Source organism: Rattus norvegicus, chromosome X (assembly GCF_036323735.1).
Source record: "Rattus norvegicus strain BN/NHsdMcwi chromosome X, GRCr8, whole genome shotgun sequence".
Taxonomy (NCBI): Eukaryota; Metazoa; Chordata; class Mammalia; order Rodentia; family Muridae; genus Rattus; species Rattus norvegicus.
Genome location: NC_086039.1, coordinates 143,836,563 through 143,856,266, shown reverse-complemented (window position 1 = coordinate 143,856,266; position 19,704 = coordinate 143,836,563). Strand labels below are relative to the sequence as shown.

The window sequence follows — 19,704 nt, the reverse complement described above, 5'->3', positions numbered from 1 at the left end:
TATAGCTTTGGATCTTAACACTGTGAATGGCCGTTAATAAAGTAAGGCACCGCTGTGACGCCGGAGACTCGTGGTCAGGTCTACAAATGTCCTGGGTAGAGTTGCAAGTCTTGAGATTAAGCATTGAAGGGGTAGGGCTGAGGAAGAGCTTGGCTGGGCTGTGAGCAGCTAGTAGGAGTTTGGAGTGTGAGTTGGTGCAATACAGAATCTACCAGGAAGTAGGGCAGAGTACTGACCGGGGCGGTCTGGCCATTGGAATACCAGGGTAGGCATGAGCGCTGAGGAGGAGTTGGGGCTCCTAAACGAATTCTGACCGGGTGGATACGAACATAAACATTCTAGAGTGCAGCTGAGTTGTGACGCTTGTAATGTGGGCAGAGCCTTGGATCCTGACAGCGTGATTAACAGTAACACTGGTACGGGGCCTGGCTACAGGAAGAGTTAGAATAGGATGCAAATTCTAACCTAAGTGAGCAGGACCACTAGAATATATCAGGACGTGGCTGAGCGGCTTGTGAGGTATGAAGAGCTTTTAATTCTGTCATTTTTGTGCGTATTTTCTTAGATGTAAATATAAATACTATTAATGTTTAACTCGGTGGCACAGTGCTTGCCTGAGTAGGTCCCTGGATTAGAACTCGAGCACTGAAAATAAATCTACACTAAAATAGTAGCAAACTGAATTCAGTAACTTCTCAAAAGAGTTTTACATCATGACCAACTGAGTTTAACCCTAGAATGTAACGATATTTATGAAAATCGTGTGTGTGTGTGTGTGTGTGTGTGTGTGTGTGTGTGTGTGTGTGTGAAATTTTCTACTTACTATCATACTAGTTGCATGGTTCAAGTATTAAAGGGGCATAGTTGTGTGTTCATTGCTTTTCTCATTACTATGACAAATTCTCTGACAGAATCAATTTAAGAGAGGAAAGTCTTATTTGTACTAATGGTTTCAGAGAGATTTTCAGTCCATGGTGGTGGGAGAGACATGGCCACAGAACAGATCCATCTATGGCAGAGGAACCATGCAGCTTTCTCACATCCCAGCAAACAGCAAGCAGGAAATACTGCTGGAACCAAGGAGAATATGACTTTCAAGGACCTTATTCTAGTACCTACTTCCACAAATCAGGCCACCTCCTACAGTCTCCTCCAACCCTCATAAGCCAAATTGAATGCTTTCTTTTTGAAGCTACCTTGATCATGGTGTTTGCCATAGCAGTAGAAAAGTAACTAAGACAATTTTTATCTAAAATCAGGAACAAGAAAAAGATACACACTTTCACCATCTATAGTCAACAATTTATTAGAAGTCTTAACCAAAGTAATCAGACAAGAAAAGAAATAAAAGTTTTCCAAATTAGAAGGGAAATGTAAGAGTATCTATGTACATAAATCTTACACACATAGACCACCACAACCATACCTATTAGAAGTGATTATGCTGGCATGTTTAAATTCCCGGATGCTCAAAATGCTGAAGCAAGAGGATCACTTCTGCTCAGGAGTTCAAAGCCAGAATGAACAACTAGAAAACCTCATTAAAAAATAAAACTATTAGATCTAAAAGACTAAATTAAATTACAGGATATAAAATAAACACACCAAAATCAGTTCCAATTGTTAGATATCATCAATGAGTAATTCAAAAAGGAAATTGAGAAAAATGCTTCTATTAGCACTAAAAAGAATAAACTACTTGGGAATAAGTCAAAACAAAAGGTAAAAAAGGTTTGTATATTGAGAATTATATAAAACATTTCTGAAATGAAGTGGAAAAATAGCTCATGTTCATATATTGAAATGCATAATTATTAAATGATTACCAAAGGAATTTAAAGATTTAAGGCAAATTCTATCAAAACCCCCAGTGGTCTTTTTTCATAAATAGAAACACTCATTTAAAAATTTCATATACCTCTAAAAAGCTTAAACAACCAAAAAATCGCAATACAATCTTGATAAGAACAAACTTCCCATACTCACAGTTCTACTTTCAATACTTCAAAGCTGGAATAATCCAAAAACTGTAGAGCTGTCATAAGTACAGATATAAAGACCAATGAAGAGCCTCACAATAAATAGCCTAAAAGCGTTCTCTCAATAATTATTTCTCTATGGAGGGAAGGGAGTGGCATGAAGTTCACACTCACAGGATTCAGCTCCATTTCATGTCCTGGAGCCCCTTTAGTACTCGAACCATATATTTTATATTTTTCTCAGCTTACTATGCCTTTTTAAAATGCTCTTCATGAGGCTTAAACAAAAAACAAAGTCTATGATGGGCATTTTTGAGACTTCCTTTGTCAATGCAATTAATTTGAGTCTCTTTACCTTAGCCTCACGCAGATTCTTCAGAAAAGGACAAAGAGTAGCCATGTTCTTCACCAAAATAATATAAAAACTGCCTCTAGTCCACATACTGAAGATCTTCTTCACTGAAACCATTGGGCCTGCCCAATTCAAATCTTATTCCTACTAGGATAGCCCATTAAGCCCCATTTAAAGCACTCCGCTGCTTTCCAAATCCAAAGTCCCCGAAGTCTACATTCTTCCAGAAAAAAGCATGGTCAGGCCTATCACAGCAGTATCCACATTGTCATGCTTTTATAACGTATCTGTTCTATAGAAAAATATATTTCTAATGAGTTATTAAAAATCCATGCCTCAACATTTTCAGAAACTATTAAGGTTGGATGAATACTGATAAAGAACATTTTTAAAATACTCTTATAACAGACTACATGTCAAATCATAATCCTCTGGACAGTGATATTGGTTTACTTCCTCCCTCTTCTAAAAATTTGCTCAGACACGTCCAGGATTAAGGATGACTGAAACTTTTGATATATACTGCTGGGAAAAGAACAAAATAGTTTTATTTAAATGTATTTGCTTTGGGCTGGAGAGATGGTTCACTAGTTAAGAGCACTGACTGCCCTTACAGAGGTCTTGAGTTCAATTCCCAGCAACCACATGGTGGATCACAACCATTTGTAATGGGATCCGGTGCCCTCTTCTGTTGTGTCTGAAGACAGTGACAGTGTAGTCACACATACAAAATAAATTTTAAAAGTCCGCCAAGCAACCAGAGCTTCCAGGGACTAAACCACTACCGAAAGACTATACATGGACTGACCCAGGGCTCTAACTGCATATGTAGCAGAAAATAGCCTTGTTGGGGCACCAGTGGAAGGGGAAGCCCTGGGTCCTGCCCAGGTTGGACTTCCAGTGCAGGGGAATATGTGGGGGGCAGAGGGGGGTGGATGGGGGAATACCCATATGGGGGAGGGGGAGTTTATGGACAGGAAACTGGGAAAGGGAATAACATTTGAAATGTAAGTAAGGAAATATATCTAATAAAAATGTCTATTTTAAAAGTTTAAAAAATTAAAAAGTATTTGCTTTACAATAGCTAAATGGTAATTACTTTAGGCAGACAAAAAGCTAAACCTACAAACAGTCCATTTGATCAATTTCGAGTTGCAAAGCACAACAGTTTCACATACTTCATGATATATAGGGAAAAAGTGAATTCACTACACAGAGTACATGGTGGTTTGAGTAAGAAGAGAGTAGGGGTGGCTTCATTGGATGAAGTGTGTCACTGAGGTTGGTCTTTGGGGTTTGAAAAGCCCAAGCCAGGCCCGGGTTCTCTGTAACTATGGATCAGGATGTAACTGTCAGCTACTGCCCCAGTGCCTGTCTGCATACTACAGTGCTTCTTGACATTGTGATAATGGACTAAACCTCCCAAACTGTAAGCAAGCCCCAATTAAATTCCGTACTTTGAGTATGTAGGGAACAGCCACTCAGCTTTCCTCAATGTTCTACCTTATTAGGCATATCCATTTATGATTTCATTTTATTTCCTTTGCTAAATTACCAGCAATATCTGTACTTTAGCAATTAATTGAGCTTATTGGACATGTCTTCATCCTACCTAGATAACAATGACCTTTTGTTTCTCCTCCCCAGTCCTTGCTTCGACTACCATCCATCATTCTTCCATGTGGATTCTAAACCCATAGAAAATCTGCCTGTCTCTATTTGGGTTACTCCTCACATGCTGTGGCTAACAGTCACCCTAGGTAGTAATTATATACAGTGTAGTAGTCACAGTGTTTATTTTCTATCTCCCAGGATTGCTGCCCCTGATTTCTTGATGTGTTGTACCATGAAATTGTTATTGCCAATATTTTATAATAAATAATGTAAAAAATAGCAGACAAAATATTGGCAATAGCACTGTATGATTTTGCTGCACCTTACTTAGAAGCTGAAGTCCAGAAGAGAGCATGTGTAGGTTTACATATATGTATGTTCGTGATGGAACCCTCACTCCAGCTAAGTATTCATCCTCCACTGAATCACACTCTCAGGCCCTAATGTGTACCTTTATACTATTTATGAATCCCTTGCACTTTAAATGTGCTTTTGGAGTCTATCTGGGGAGTTGGCTTTGTGGCACTACAAAATTAGAATCGGAAAGTTCCTTGATGTTTGTCAAATATTGGGGGAAGGGTGTTGTATAAGCTAATGATCAATGAGCCCAGATTCTGTGAGAGAATTTCAAGGCAATATCTTGGAACTACACATGAAGCAACTTTCCAAACGGCATATAGTGTCTGAGAGACAGTTACCTAGCATTGCAGGAGAACAGATTTAGAATAGTGATCCACGTGAGGAGTGGTAACTCTTCAGACCATAGCTTCCTTGTTTTAAGCTGCGCAATGGTTTGCAGCTAAAAACCTGGCATTCAGAAGGAGACAGAATTCGAACTAACTTGTGGATTTCAGTGGGCTAGTATGGTTAATTCCCAATTCTCTGATTAATAATAATAATAATAATAATAATAATAATAATAATAATAATGATGATGATGATGATGATGTATGTTTTTTTGCAAGAACTCTTTCCTTGAAAATACATAAATAATGTCTGGCAGCTCCTTATAAGATCCTAATAGCAAACCAAAGTATGATTCCTCCAAGCTAGGACATCAGAGTTTATTGCAGAGCACTCTTTTTTTTTTTTTTTTAATCTTTATTAACTTGAGTATTTCTTATTTACATTTTGATTGTTATTCCCTTTCCCGGTTTCCGGGCCAACATCCCCCTAGCCCCTCCCCCTCCCCTTCTCTATGGGCTTCCCCTCCCCATCCTCCCCCCATTACCACCCTCCCCCCAACAATCACGTTCACTGGGGGTTCAGTCTTGGCAGGACCAAGGGCTTCCCCTTCCACTGGTGCTCTTACTAGGCTATTCATTGCTACCTATGAGGTCAGAGTCCAGGGTCAGTCCATGTATAGTCTTTAGGTAGTGGCTTAGTCCCTGGAAGCTCTGGTTGCTTGGCATTGTTGTTCATAAGGGGTCTCGAGCCCCTTCAAGCTCTTCCAGTTCCTTCTCTGATTCCTTCAACGGGGGTCCTATTCTCAGTTCAGTGGTTTGCTGCTGGCATACGCCTATGTATTTATTGCAGAGCACTCTTACAGAGCATGGGTTGGCTACAGAAGTGTGGATGAGTCCAAAGAAGCCTCAGGCAATGTCTTGTCTTCACCCAGGATACGTGGCAGTTTCCTTGTAGCTGTAAAATTAGCCAATCCCCTTCTGTTCACCTTCTCCAGTACTTCTTGAGACCCCTTGGGCTGCAAACAATTAGGTCAGAATTGCATATCAATGGCTAGGAGGAGTGACTGGAAGTCAGATGAAGGTCCAATAGTCCCTATGACTTCATCCTACAAGGAAATGTCAGCACTCTACTGACCCTATCATGATGGGCTCTTGTAAACAGGCACAGCTGATCTTATGAAGATAGTGGATGTTTTGCTCAGAGGACTGTGTTTTACAATAGGCTTTGTAGCTTTGAAGCATTGAAGATGTTTATCTTCATAACATGCTTTGGAAGGAGATGAGTACCATTTGCCTGATTTGACAGATTAAAGCTTCAAATACTTAAATTACCTACAAAAGTTTATACTGCTAACAAGCAAAAGAGCAGAAATTTGACCTGAGAACCATGTGATCACGAAGTCAAAACTTCAGTGACCATCTGTGCCACAGTAAAGTGAAGGTCTATTTTAATGGAATTCTATACCCCACGTTGGTGAATCCAAACAGGGCAGCATGAGGCCATTTTGTGTACAGGAATGTATGAATAATGAAGGACTGAGGTAAGACTAGAATGTATGAATAAAAAATGAGGTAAGAAGAGGTGTTTCTGTTTATCTGCTCTGGATAACAAACACTGGCCTAATATTAACAGTTTAGAACAACACCTGTTTTACTATCTTACGTTGTTCTCCTGTCTCTGCTGGAACTAAAGGCATGTGCCATCATGCCAGATTCTTCTAACCTTTTCTAACAGTTTCTACAAGGTCGTTTCAGCTTTGCTTAATACAATATCTCCCTTAGTTAGGGTTGCTGGTGCTTTGATGAAATACCATGGCTAAAAGCATAGTTCATTTCACTCACAATTCCACATTCATCATCAAAAGCAGTAAGTACAGGAACCTGGAGGCAGGAGCTGATTCAAAGGCCACAGAGAGATGATGTTTACTGGCTTGCTCATCCTGCTTTCTTCCAGAACCCAGGATTACCAGCCCATGGATGGTATTACTCACAGTGGGCTGAGCCCTCCCACTCACCTGTAGTTAAGAAATCACTCACTAATCAATCCCTAACTAAGAAAATGTCCTACAGGCTTATCTACAGTCCCATCTTCTAGAGGCATTTTTCTTTTTCTTTTTCTTTTCTTTTTCTTATTTATTTATTTATTTATTTATTTATTTATTTATTTATTTATTTATTTATTTTGGAGGCTCCCTTCTCTCAGATGACTTTAGCTTGTATCAGGTTGACATAAAAATTAGCCAGCACAATAACTTAGAGCTGCATTGCCTTTTACCTACTCATCAAGGGTTCATTTGGCTTCCACTTCCACATTGCTGTCCATCAGTGAAAAAAGTCAGGACAGGAACTCAAACAGGACAGGAACCTGGAGGCAGGAGCTGATGTGGAGGCCATGGAGGGTACCGCTTACTGAGTTCCTTCTCATAGCCTACCTTCTTATAGAACCCAGGACCAGCACCACCCACAATAGCCACCCTCCTCCATTGATCACTAGTTGAGAAAATAGAGGTCATGGAGGTATTTCCCCTCTGAAGACTCTAGCTTGTGTGTCAAGTTCACACACACACACACACACACACACACACACACACACACACACACACAGCCAGTAGAACTTCTGTCTTAGTTAAGGTTTTATTGCAATGAAGAGACACCACAACCAAGGCAACTCTTATAAACAACAAGACTTAATTGGGTCTGGCTTACATTTTCAGAAATTGAGTCCATTATCATCATGGTGGAAAGCGTGGCAGAGTGTGAGCAAACAGTGCGCTGGGGGAGCTGAGAGTTCTACATCCTGATCCAGCAGGCAGCAGCACGGCACTTTTCCTCACTGAGCCCACACTGAATGGAGCCTGAGCATAGGAGACCTCAAAGCCCACCTACACAGTGACACACTCCCTCCAACAAGGCTACACCTCCTAATAGTGCCACTCCCTATGACCAAGCATGCAAACATGCAAATCTACTGTGGGTCATTCCTATTTAAACAACACACTTCCTTCTTTCTTTTTGTTTGTTTAAGAGATAGGATTTTATCCCTTATCCCAAACTAGCCCTGAGTGATGGGATTGCGAAACTGAGCTACCATGCCTTGACTTTTGTTTCATTTCATTTCTTTAGCTTTGTTACAAAGTCTTGCTAGGTAGGCCAGTTAACCCTGAATTCATGATCCTTCGGCTTTAGCCTCCCAAGTACTGGAATTAGAATCGTGTGCCACTATGTTAAGCCATCTTTTTTTATTTTTATATTTTGGTTCTCTATCATTGCATAATAAACCACCCTAAAACTACCCTAGACCAATCACCATTCAATCATCTCACATGGCTCTGTGGGTTTATTGAACTGAATTTTAAAATTCATTTATTTTTATTTTATATACATCAGTGTTTCGCCTGCGTGCATGTCTGAATGAGAGTGTCAGATCCCATGGAACTAGACTTACAAACAGTTACAAGCTGCCATGTGGGAGCTGGTCCTCTGGAAGAGCAGCCAGTGCTTTAAACTACAAAACCATCCCTCCAGCCCCTTAACAAAGTGTTATTTCCTACAGGTCTCCAATGCAATTGCAATCACATGATAACAACATGATAAATAGGATTGGCTTTGAGTATCTGCATATAACCTATGCACACCCTCCTTCACATTTTAAATATCTCTGGATTAATTGTAATACTGATTACATTGTAAATAGTATGGAATAATTATTATATTGCTATATTAGGGGAATGATTACCAAAAGAGAAGTCTGTAATATTCAGTAAGATGCAATTCCCTTCCCCCACCAAAAATAAATTGTCTGCAATTGGTTAAATCTTATTTAGAGAAAAATCAGAATCTGACAGCTCTTTAATGAGTAAGGCTGAAACTGATCCAACATACTTTCCATAGCACTCTGTTGGTTACCACCACGACATGACAGTCTATATTTAGTGAGGACAGGTATTGTACAAGAGCACACAGAACAGTTAGCAGCATGGTTCACTGGGAGCCGTCCTCAGAATCTAACTACCATAGATATCTAAAAGCAAATTTACTTACCTCATGAATACTAAAACACAGACTCAGAAAGATAGATAGTGGTCTTTTTCATTTCCTAAGTTTTACAAATGGGTGTTTACGTGAGGGTGAATGAGTATAAAGGTCAAGAAACTAGAAGAGAACTCATGAAAGACCATCTATGACCTACCACAAGTTGTGTTCATGGACACTAAGAGCAGTACTGTATGTAACAGTGAAAACCTAGCAGCAGGCTGGGGTCCACCATCAGAAGAAAAGGGTGAGTACATTCATTTTGTAGGATCCTGTATGTCAGTGAGAAGGATTACATTATACACAAGGATAAATAAAACAAGCTGTAAGAGAAACATAAAAGTATATTCTTGTTTCCTTTTCCCATTTTGTCCTACAGATGAGACCATGGGACCCAGAACCCATCCATGGTAAACCTAGTGATCCGCCACCTGCTACACTCCCAGCCCATCATTCTTATAGAGACACCTGCTTCAGAGACAAAATCTTAATAAAATAAAGGGAATGAGTCAGGTATAATGTGGCACACACCCATAATCTCTGCCCACAGGAAGTGGAATAGGAAAGATGAGTTCAGGGGTAGCCTGAACTACATGAGAACCTGTTAGAAGAAAGAAAGGAGGTAGATATGAGGCAGGGGACAGAGCAAGGTGGAAGAGGAGGAGGAGGAAGAAGAGACGGTGGAAAGAGTAGGGAAGGGAATGGACAGGAGGGGAAAAGAGGGGAGGAGAGGGGATGGAGTCAAGTGAATAAGAAAGCAAGTCAAGAGAGGAGTTAACTCAGGCCAAGGAAAAGGGAGTGTCACAAGTCAGGAGCACACAAAGAAACTCCATGGCATTAGTAGTATCATTAAGTTAGTGGAAGGGTTCACAAATATTCAGTTTATTATTCACACACACACATACATACACACACACATGCATGCATACATTATTTATATTCTTTCATACATATACTTCACTAATGAAATTTTTATTTTACATTTCTAGTTTATAGTACTAGTTTATTTTTCCCATCTCCTATCTCTTCCACTGACAAGCACTATGAACTTGGGCAAGAACTGTGAGAAGATCCTGCCTGGCATCTAGTGGTGCTAAACAAATCCTAGCACCACTGGTGAGCATTGCATTTGGATTATGAAATCCTACAGCATGAATTGATTGGGAAAAGAGGAAGAAAAGGCTGTCTTCTTTCGTTTGTTTGTTTGTTTGTTTGTTTGTTTGTTTGAGGCAAGGCCCCTTCTAGTTCCGGCTGTCCTTAACCTTACATTTTTCTGTCCTTCCTGCACACTATTGCTAAGATTGGGTTACAGGTCTGCACCACCAAGCCCACTTTACTGGGTGCTGGGGTCATTGAATCCAGGGTTTTGCCCATACTAACCCCTATCTGTCATTTCTGATTTCAGACTCATGTTTTCTGTGTCCTGCCCACTTCTCCCCTACTCCTACAAGGAAAAAAACTGTCTTATTTTTAAAGGTCCCCCTACAGCTGTCCTGAAACTCACTATGTAAAGAAGGTTGGCCTCCAACTCATGGAGACTCGCCTTTGTCTGCTGGGATTAAAGGCATGCACCACTACTCTAAAAAAGGCTCTAAGCCCCTTTTAAACGACAGCTTCCACCATTATTCCCTTGGTGTTTATGCAACTTGTCCACATGATGGCAGACTAGGCAAAGAGTTGTGAAATGGATACTGGCCTGTGAGGAGCTCCTTTTAATGGGTGGTCAAAACCTTATAGAAATCAACCTATTACAGGTTCGTTAATGCAGCCACTAAATAAATTGAGATTGAACCACAAATTCTTGCTTCTCTGCATGTGCATAATATCAACTAGAGCACATTAAGAAGTACATAATAAAACATAATTTCTATGACTATAGATACGTCCTATAGTTTTTCACTCCTGAAACAGTGTGCTGTGGTGTGCGTGTGCGTGTGCGTGTGCGTGTGCGTGTGCGTGTGTGTGTGTGTGTGTGTGTGTGTGTGTGTGTGTGTGTAGAGGGGGAAGGAGGGAGTGGGAGAGACACCCTTGAGAGGATGCACACATAAACATGTAGATTTAACCTCAGCCGTCTTCAGCAGAATGTTCTTTCCTAAAGACGTGGGCCTAGGGATTATAATCTTTAGACCAATCTTAGTGACCCGCTTTTTATCCAATGACATGAATTTATGGCTTGGGGACTCCTGTGGTGTTATCCAGGTTTTTTTACATACAAACCACAAGAATTTACACTAGGCAGGATCAAAGAGTACAGAACTTAATTCCTATGACTGAAACAAATCAGTAATATATTGATGCATGTAATGAAATCACCAACAGGGGCAGCAATGCAAACAGCCACGGGAACAAAAGGGACTACAACCTCAGGGACTTCTCGGACTTTGACCTTTCTGCTTTTCTTTATGCCAGTTTTCTTCCAACTTAGCTTATACCTAAGAACAAGAACAGCTTTGGTTTCAGTCTTCCTAGACTTATTGTCACCCAAATTAGAGAAACCTTTTAAACTAAGTGGCTTGAAGTTTTGGGGAGACGACTTCTGATTATTCTCTTCTGAGTCACATACTGAACTATGGACCAACCATTATGTTCAGAGACAGGAAACAATTATTAGTGACCTAGTTTGAGCCACCTGCCTACTCTTGTAGCAAAAATGGGAGCACACTGTGATTGTTAGGTTTTTTTTTTTTCAGCACTACTTGATTGGGATAAAAGGAAGTAATTTTTCCTCTTTGCCTGCTTTTGGGATTCTTTGCCTCCCACTGGGTTGCCTTGTCCAACCGTGATATGAAGTTATGCACCTAGTCCTATTGTAACTTGTAATACCATGTTTGGTTGCCATCCCTGGGAGGCCTGCTCTTTTCTAAAGGGAAATGGAAGAGGAGTGGTTCTGGGGCATAACAGAGGTGTGAGAGTGGAGTGAGGGAAGAGAAGGGAGTGGAAACTATGGTCAGGATGCAATAGATGAGAAAATGGATGGATGGATGGATGGATGGATGGATGGATGGATGGATGGATGGATGGACGGACGGACAGATGGATGGGTGGGTGGGTGGACAGATGGACAGATGAAAAGATAGATTTTTAAAAAGAAGTCACTTTTCAAAATAAAATTCCTGTTTTAAGCAGATAAAATAACTCATCATGTCTATGAAAGGGGATAGCATAAGGTTCCACATGTAAGTTATCTATACGTTTATGATCACATTATTATGTTGTCTTAGTCTGAAATCTTAGTAATTTCATGTCAATTCTCTTTGTACTTCACTGAAATGTATATGAAACTATGTCCCATGCTCTGCACACCATCTTTACCGGGGTGGTAAGAGGATAAAGAAATGAAAGGCACGTTGACTTAGGAAAGCTGAGAAAGGGTGAACTAGGCTCTCTCATGGAGATGCCACAATATCTTGGAAGCTCAGTGTGCTTATTAGAGATTTGAGAAGGGAAGAATGGTTATTACACTAAGCTAAGTAAGGAGGCAGGGTTTACATACATAAAACAAGGAGGCAGAATTATATACAGTGGAACAGGGAGGTAGCTTTAGCTAATATTAGCAGGAGCAGCCTCTATAGGAGAGCAGTCTCCAGGTCATAAACATCTAATGGTAGAAAGCTACAGCAGCTAATGTTTTGTATACACTGTCAGGATTCACACTTAGACCCTAGGAAGGCTTTGCCACCCCTCTGAGCCACATCCAGATAAGGCTTTGCCACTTCCATGGGGTGAGATATTGGTCCTTGACATTTTCGTGCCCATGTCAACAATGTACTCAGGACTTCATTTGCTCTCTACGGCTGTGCATCTGTAAGTCCCTAAACCTCTACCTTTTTTTTGTTTTGTAAAGGCTAATACTAGACTTGATCAGCCACCATTAACATTATGTCTTGAGCTCTTTTGTCATCTTTTCTGGCCCCAATCTTTTCAGTCCCTGATTCCCGCTTTTATTGCCATAGGTGATGTCTGGTGGCTATATTTCCTTACAAAGAATCAGAAATAGATATCTGAAGGCCTATTTAATCACCCTGCCATTCAATTGTCCTTTCTATAGTGATGACTCTAAAATGTCTGGAATATGTCACTGATTCTCTAAGATGACCATGACACCCAACAACAATAGCTATTTTTTGTGATGTATATGATCTTGTGCATACTAAATAAATGCTCTCTGACCTACATCCCCACATCCCCAGCCCCAAAGCTAAGATTTCTTTGTTGTTTCTTATGTGATGGATACCATACTAAGTTTCATACATGAATAATTTAACTTTGTTTTTATGTTTTTATTTAGAAGCTTCTATTATTTTCCCCTTCAAAAATGACAGCATAAAATACAGAAACATTAATGTCCCCAAAAGTCATCAAACTCATAAAATTGCCATGTAACCTTCATGATATGCATCTTCCGAAATTTTCCATGATCTCAGACTAGAATTCTGTCCTCGTTCAAAAATAATTTTCTATATTCCACACTACCAATTCCTTAGCTGCAAGCATGCTGCTTTGTGTCTCTGTGGATGTGATCATTGTAAGTATGTGATATAAGTGGAGTCACAGCATCTGATTTTTCTGTTACTGTAATAGCTTTAAGGTTCATTGACATTCTTCTCTAAAGTTCGATAGCGTTTTATTGAATGAATGTAACCTATTTCATTATCCATGTAACCACTGATAAACACTTATTTGAGTATTTCTACCTTTTGGCTATTATGAGAACTACTACTATGACCATCAGAGTATGCATAGTTATGAACAAAAAGAATACTGAAAACAATACCACACAAATATCCCATTTATATGTAGCATGCATGTGTGTTCATCTTGTACATACATGGATATTCAAGTTAGAGTCCAAAAGTGATTTTGGAGGGCTGGAGATATGGCACAGTAATTAAGAGCACATGCTTCTCTTGTGAAGGTCCTGAATTTGGATTCCAGCAGCTGCACTGGGTTGCTCACAACCACCTGTAACTCCAGCTCCAAGGGACACCTCTGACCTCCATGGACACTTGAACTCACATGTACATACCTACACACACTCACACATAATTTAAATAAATATCTTTTCAACAGGATCTAAGTGATGTACATCAAATATTTGAGTCATTATCTCTAGAAGGAGAATAGAGTGGGGAAGGAAATGAGTATATTAATTTTATTACTCCTATGTTGTTTTTGTATTTTTCCCAGTAAAAGAATAGAATGATATCTATCTTAAGAAATTTTAAAATGCAGTAAAATAATGATGGTGATTTTTGGCATCTGCAGACTGAGAGTAAAATATATTTAAAGAATTTCTCAAAAGGTCAGAATACAAGGGACACAAGAAACTGGAAATGACTGTGTGAGTTGAAATTTTTTATAAAGTGGACATATTATTTTCTAATTAAAAATACCTAATTAGAAGAATGTAGCCAGATGTGGTGGCTCTTGGCTGTAATCACAATACTAAGGAATCTGTGGTAAGAGGATTACAAGTTAGAGAATGCCCTGGGCTATAGTATGCGTTCAGAGTCTACATAATAAGACCCTGTTTCAAACAAATACAGTCAGCTCGGAGTAGCAGTACATAGCAAGCTCCAGGCAAAGCAGGACTACATAGCAAAACCTTGTCTCAAACTAACAACAAAAATCAAATAGGAAAAGTTTGAAGGCTCTCGATAACAATGTAATGTCAATTGAGGACCAGAGAGGGGCAGTAGAGAGCCATGAGGATGCAGTGACAGAACCGTGATTAGGGTAAAACTTCGAATTCTCAGGATAAAAGTATTGTTATCTTCAGGGTAAAGGTGCTGATAAGACACTGTGAACAAAACAACCAAATATAAAATACAAAATTAAAGATCACCAACTGCTCAGCTCTGGAGAACCAAGGGAGAGAAATCTGCATCAGATATCACTAAGAAACATGCAACAGTGACCAGATAATCTTAAAAGATTCATAGGTGTCTGGAGCCCATGGGTCTATTTAGAAACCTCCAGCTGAGCCACCGAATCCTGCATTTTACTTGCTATTGCTATAATAAAATAGCCTTGCAGACCAAAGATGTATGGCTGGGATTAGGGTAAGTACAGGTTCAAGATAATCTTTAAGATGTGTGATACGGTGCTGGAGAAATGTCTCAGCAGTTACGAGTGTTTGCTGCTCTTCCAGAGAATTACAGTGTAGTTCCCAAAACTTACATGGAGTCTCATAAATGCCTATAACTCAAGCCTCAGGGTATCCTACGCCCTCTTCTGAACACACAAGCAGGTGCGCACACACACACGATATTCCTGGAATGTTTGCACTTTTATTTTTTACAGTACTTCATTAAAATATCATTTATCTTAACAAATCAGTTGGTAGACATCCCTTAAATTATGTGCACTAGTTAAGCATCTCACTAGGACTAACCCTAATCCTGGTAACAATAAATTAATAACAACAGACAATGTAAAGCAAAACTTGAAGCTAGAAAATGCATGTGATAACAGATGCGGTGGCTCATGCAAGTAATGCTAGCAATCAGGGCTGAGACGGAAGGATCACTGTGAATCTGAGGCCAGCCTGGACTACAAAGCGAGTTCCAGGCCAGCTTGTGCTACAGAATCATACCATGCAAAATATCCTTTATTCACCTGATATAATTGTCGTCTCAGCAGGCTTACTGCTGAATAAACTCACCCTTTCTAGTTTTTTTTTTCTTTCTCTGAACTCTGGCTATCTGGATCAACTCAAATGTTCTGGCCCAAACTGCTCTCCACACTGATTGACTCAATCTGACTTCTCTCAGGTTATCACTGAGTTGCTCTGCTTGGCCTCAAACTAACTCTGGCAATTTGTTCTAATCTTCTGGCTTCTTCTTATTCTCTGCCTTCACCTGCCTTTACTGTATGAACCGAAGGGAACTCAACTCAACTCCATTGCACTGCCTGCTGTGCTGACTGGATTAACTGAACTCTCATCAGACCAATTTCTACTTTATAGGCACCAGCAAAGGATAAATGCAGGTTCTATTTTCCAACGGATAGTTTCCCCTTTCATTTGCTCATAGTTCTTCCATTTTCCAGAGTTCAGTTCCAGTATCATTTACACAATGTAATTGGCCCTAGACCTCCTTAATAAAACCAAAGCTGCTATTCTCAGCTCTACTAGCACCCTTAACCCACAAGTGTTTCCCCCCAACACAACTCTCTCTACCATTGAAGCCTCCAGAACACAGAAGTCCTGCTTGTGAATTGAGTACTACCAATTCATGATGACACAACTCAAAATAACAAGAGCAAATCCATTTGAGTGCATGCATTCTGCTTCCCCATTGCCACATATCTGTAATGTATAGCCACCTCTCCAAGAGAAAGATCTTACATACAGACCTCCCTTGTCTGTATGGTGATACAGAAACCAGGGCAGGCAAAAATAGTCTAAACAAAGAGAGGCCATGTAATGTGCTATGCAAGGTAACTCCTGATATCTCTGTTTTAGGAGCTTGGGCTCAGAGCCCTGAGATGAGTCAGCTCTTTGAATAGTTATATGCTGGTCCATTAGTCATACACTGACAGAATGTGGTTTTCAGAGAAAACTCCTCAGCAAATTGAATGCTCTCTTATACAGTAGCTCTGATTAACGTCTGTTTCCCAAGTAGGATTAATTATGATTAATTTCTTAATGAATATATCACCTAGCATAGAAATACCTTTATCGTTAAAGAAAATAATCTTCTCATTATCCAGAGAAAGGCACAGTTCCTATCATAACACATCTGATAGTTTCTTTAGTTTCTCCATTTCCTACAGTGTGCTTCCAGCCTTCCTTACTGGCCTCAGACCTCTCCCCTACCTCCTTGAAAAATGTCTTGTACTTTTCCATTGCACAATCCCATTTTGTGCATATATGACATTTTTCTCTGTCCATTTTTCTGTTGTTAGATGCCAAGGTTGGTTCCGTAACACAATTATTGTGAAAAGAATGTTCAATAAATATTGTTGTGAAAGTATCCCTTTGCAATACGTTCCTGACCTTGGGACCCTTCAGGTAAATACATAATAGTGGGACAGCTAGGATATGACAGGGTTATATCTTCAAAGTAAATTATATGCTTACATAAAAATGGCTTTTTGGGGGCTTACTGTACGAGGTCATAAAAAAGAGCAATATCTTGGTTATTTGGATTCTGTAAGAAGTTAAGAAAGGTAATCCTTCAGAACAACTAATTTCAACTTTATAATTCAAATGCAATATACATTTATGATGTCTTAGAACAAAAATTTCTACCCATTCATTTAGGTTTTTATTGTAGTATTTTTATGCTTTTGCCTTCTTATCTCTCAGTGTTGATAGTGTCTGAGTTAATGTTTAAATGTCAACTACATAGCATCCCTCTTTTCCCTAAGGTCAATTTCTTTTTTTTTTTATTTCATCCACCAGAATTTTACTTCATTTCATGATTAAATTCTTTTCTATGTATACCCCACTAAATTGATTTGGCAGAAAATACTGTGATAATTTTGGTTGGAAAAATAATTGTGATAATTAAAAAGTATTCAGTTCTCTTTTTAAAAAATTAAATATTGATAGTATTTGAGTTTCAAATATAGTATACATCCATGAATAACATGTAGGTACCGATTTAAAGAAAGCTAAATAAATTTGATCTTGTCTGTAGGAAAAGCAAGCTGCATGGGCCATGGGGTGCGAGCAAGTAAGCTGCAGTCTTCCATGTTGTTTGCTTTAGTTTCTTAGGGTCCATGATTCACTGAAGAATGATAAACCAGGATCGGATAGCATGCAAAAGCAAGGAGCATTTATTCTGCAGAATTTCCTGCATGCAGGGGTCTTCCCATTCAGGAATGGAGACACCTAGTGGGCTTGCAGGCACAGCTTTTATTGTCAGGGGTGTCTCAGCTTGATTGGTCAGCTCTATCTCTAGGGGTCTGACTAATTCTACAATTCGTTAGGCTCGGGAGATCTACCTATTCATTCTAGCTACTTACTCTTACTTCAGGCCAGATGGTAAGGTGTCCTAAGATTGGCTTCCAGTGGCTGTGGTTGGCTGACCACAGGCTCCCAAATCTGGCTTCTCCTTTCTAGGAAACAGAGACTTAGGCCTAGTTTCCCAAACTGTTAGTTTGCAACCTGTCATGGAGTCAGCCTAGCTCTGAGATTAGTCCCTTCAAGTTCCTGCCTTGAATTTATTGGACTGTGACTCTTAAGCCCAGATAAACCCTTTCCTCCTCCAAGTTTGTTTCGATCAGTGTTTTATCACAACAATAGAGAAGCAAACTAGAGAAACATTCTCCATAACTGAGTACTAAATATCTGTTGTTTAGGAAGCCCCTATATTGTTTTGGCATGGCACTTCAAACTAAGACAGTCCCTTTCCTACCTAACAATTCTATCTTGCCACTGTTTCCAGTCAAACTTGAAAGATGGTACAGATATAGATATAGATATAGATATAGACAGGTATAGATATAGATAGATATAGATATAGATATACAGATATAGATATAGATATAGATATAGATATAGATATAGATATAGATATAGATATAGATATAGATATAGATATAGATATAGATATATACGAGCTGTGGTGGTTTAAATGAGAAACATCTCCCACCGGTTCAGGTATTTGAGCATTTGTTTCCAAGTTAATTGTGATATTTGAAGGCCATTATGGAACACTTATGAAGTAAAGTTGTCCTTGAGCAAGTACATCATGGGAAGTAGGTTTTGAAAGTTTATTTATCGCCTACCCTTAAGTTTGTTCACTCTGCTTTATGTTTATGGTTGAAGAAATGGTGTCTCAGGTTCCTGTTCCCACAGCCTATATCCATGCCCCACCACTAACCCGGCATTCTGGCTTCTTTTTATGGAATTGTAAGTAAAAATAAATTGAAGAGCTGGCGCCTGAACCTCGCTGATCCCGACCCACATCTCCCTGCTCCCAAACCCCGTGGGAGAGAGAGCTCATCACCCAGACCGGGGGGGGGGGGGGACTTCTGAGACTGCAGGGCAGGAGAGACCACCACTCCTGCATACCTTTGCCCACATCCCTGGCCCAAGAGGAAATTGTATAGGGCCTCGGGGAACAGGAAGATAGGGGCACTCAAGCTGCAGGAGCCCTGAGGTCCAGAGTGCGCAGAGATCTGGACGGACCCAGTCAAATAGCTTCCTGCACCCAAATCCTGTGGGAGGGAGAGCTAGACCTTCAGAGGGGCAGACACTCCTGGGAAGTCAGAGGAGACTACTCTCTGCCCACATTTCTGACTCTAGATGAAAATGCCTAGCGACATCTGGGTCCTCTGTGCACAGGGACCCTGGAGAAGGAGGGGCAGGCCCTTCTGGTTGCTGCCCTCATGGAGACCTGAAACCCAGCCCTGAGGAGCGACTTCAGGCCCAAGACCAGAGGTAAAACCAACTTTTCTGCTCCAAGTGACCTGCCTGGTGGACTCAGGACACAGGCCCACAGGAACAACTGAAAGCCAGTAGACAGGAAAAACTACATGCCCAAAAGCAGAACACTCTGTCCCCATAACTGGCTGAAAGAAAACAGGAAAACAGGTCTACAGCACGCCTGACACACAGGCTTATAGGACAGTCTAGCCACTGTCAGAAATAGCAGAACAAAGTAAAACTAGAGATAATCTAATGGCAAGAGGCAAATGCAGAAACCCAAGCAACAGAAACCAAGACTACATCGCAACCTCAGAGCCCAATTCTCCCACCAAAGCAAACACTGAATATCCAAACACACCAGAAAAGCAAGATCTAGATTTAAAATCACATTTGATCATGATGATGGAGGACTTCAAGAAAGACGTGAAGAACTCCCTTAGAGAAACACAGGAAAACATTAATAAACAAGTAGAAGCCTACAGAGAGGAATCACAAAAATCCCTGAAAGAATTCCAGGAAAACATAAATAAACAAGTAGAAGCCTATAGAGAGGAATCACAAAAATCCCTGAAAGAATTCCAGGAAAACACAATCAAACAGTTGAAGGAATTAAAAATGGAAATAGAAGCAATCAAGAAAGAACACATGGAAACAACCCTG

The 19,704-nt window shown here is 40.0% G+C and overlaps 1 protein-coding gene across 2 annotated transcripts in view; it reads left to right on the top strand.

Moving 5' to 3' along the window:
• Positions 1-383: 383 nt before the first annotated feature.
• Cxhxorf66 (similar to human chromosome X open reading frame 66) overlaps positions 384-19,704 on the top strand; it is a 40,219-nt gene continuing 20,898 nt past the window's right edge. For both annotated transcript variants that reach the window (XM_006257603.4, XM_006257602.4), the window contains exon 1: positions 384-519. The gene's annotated coding sequence lies outside the window, so the exon portion shown is untranslated. The remainder of the gene's footprint in view (positions 520-19,704) is intronic.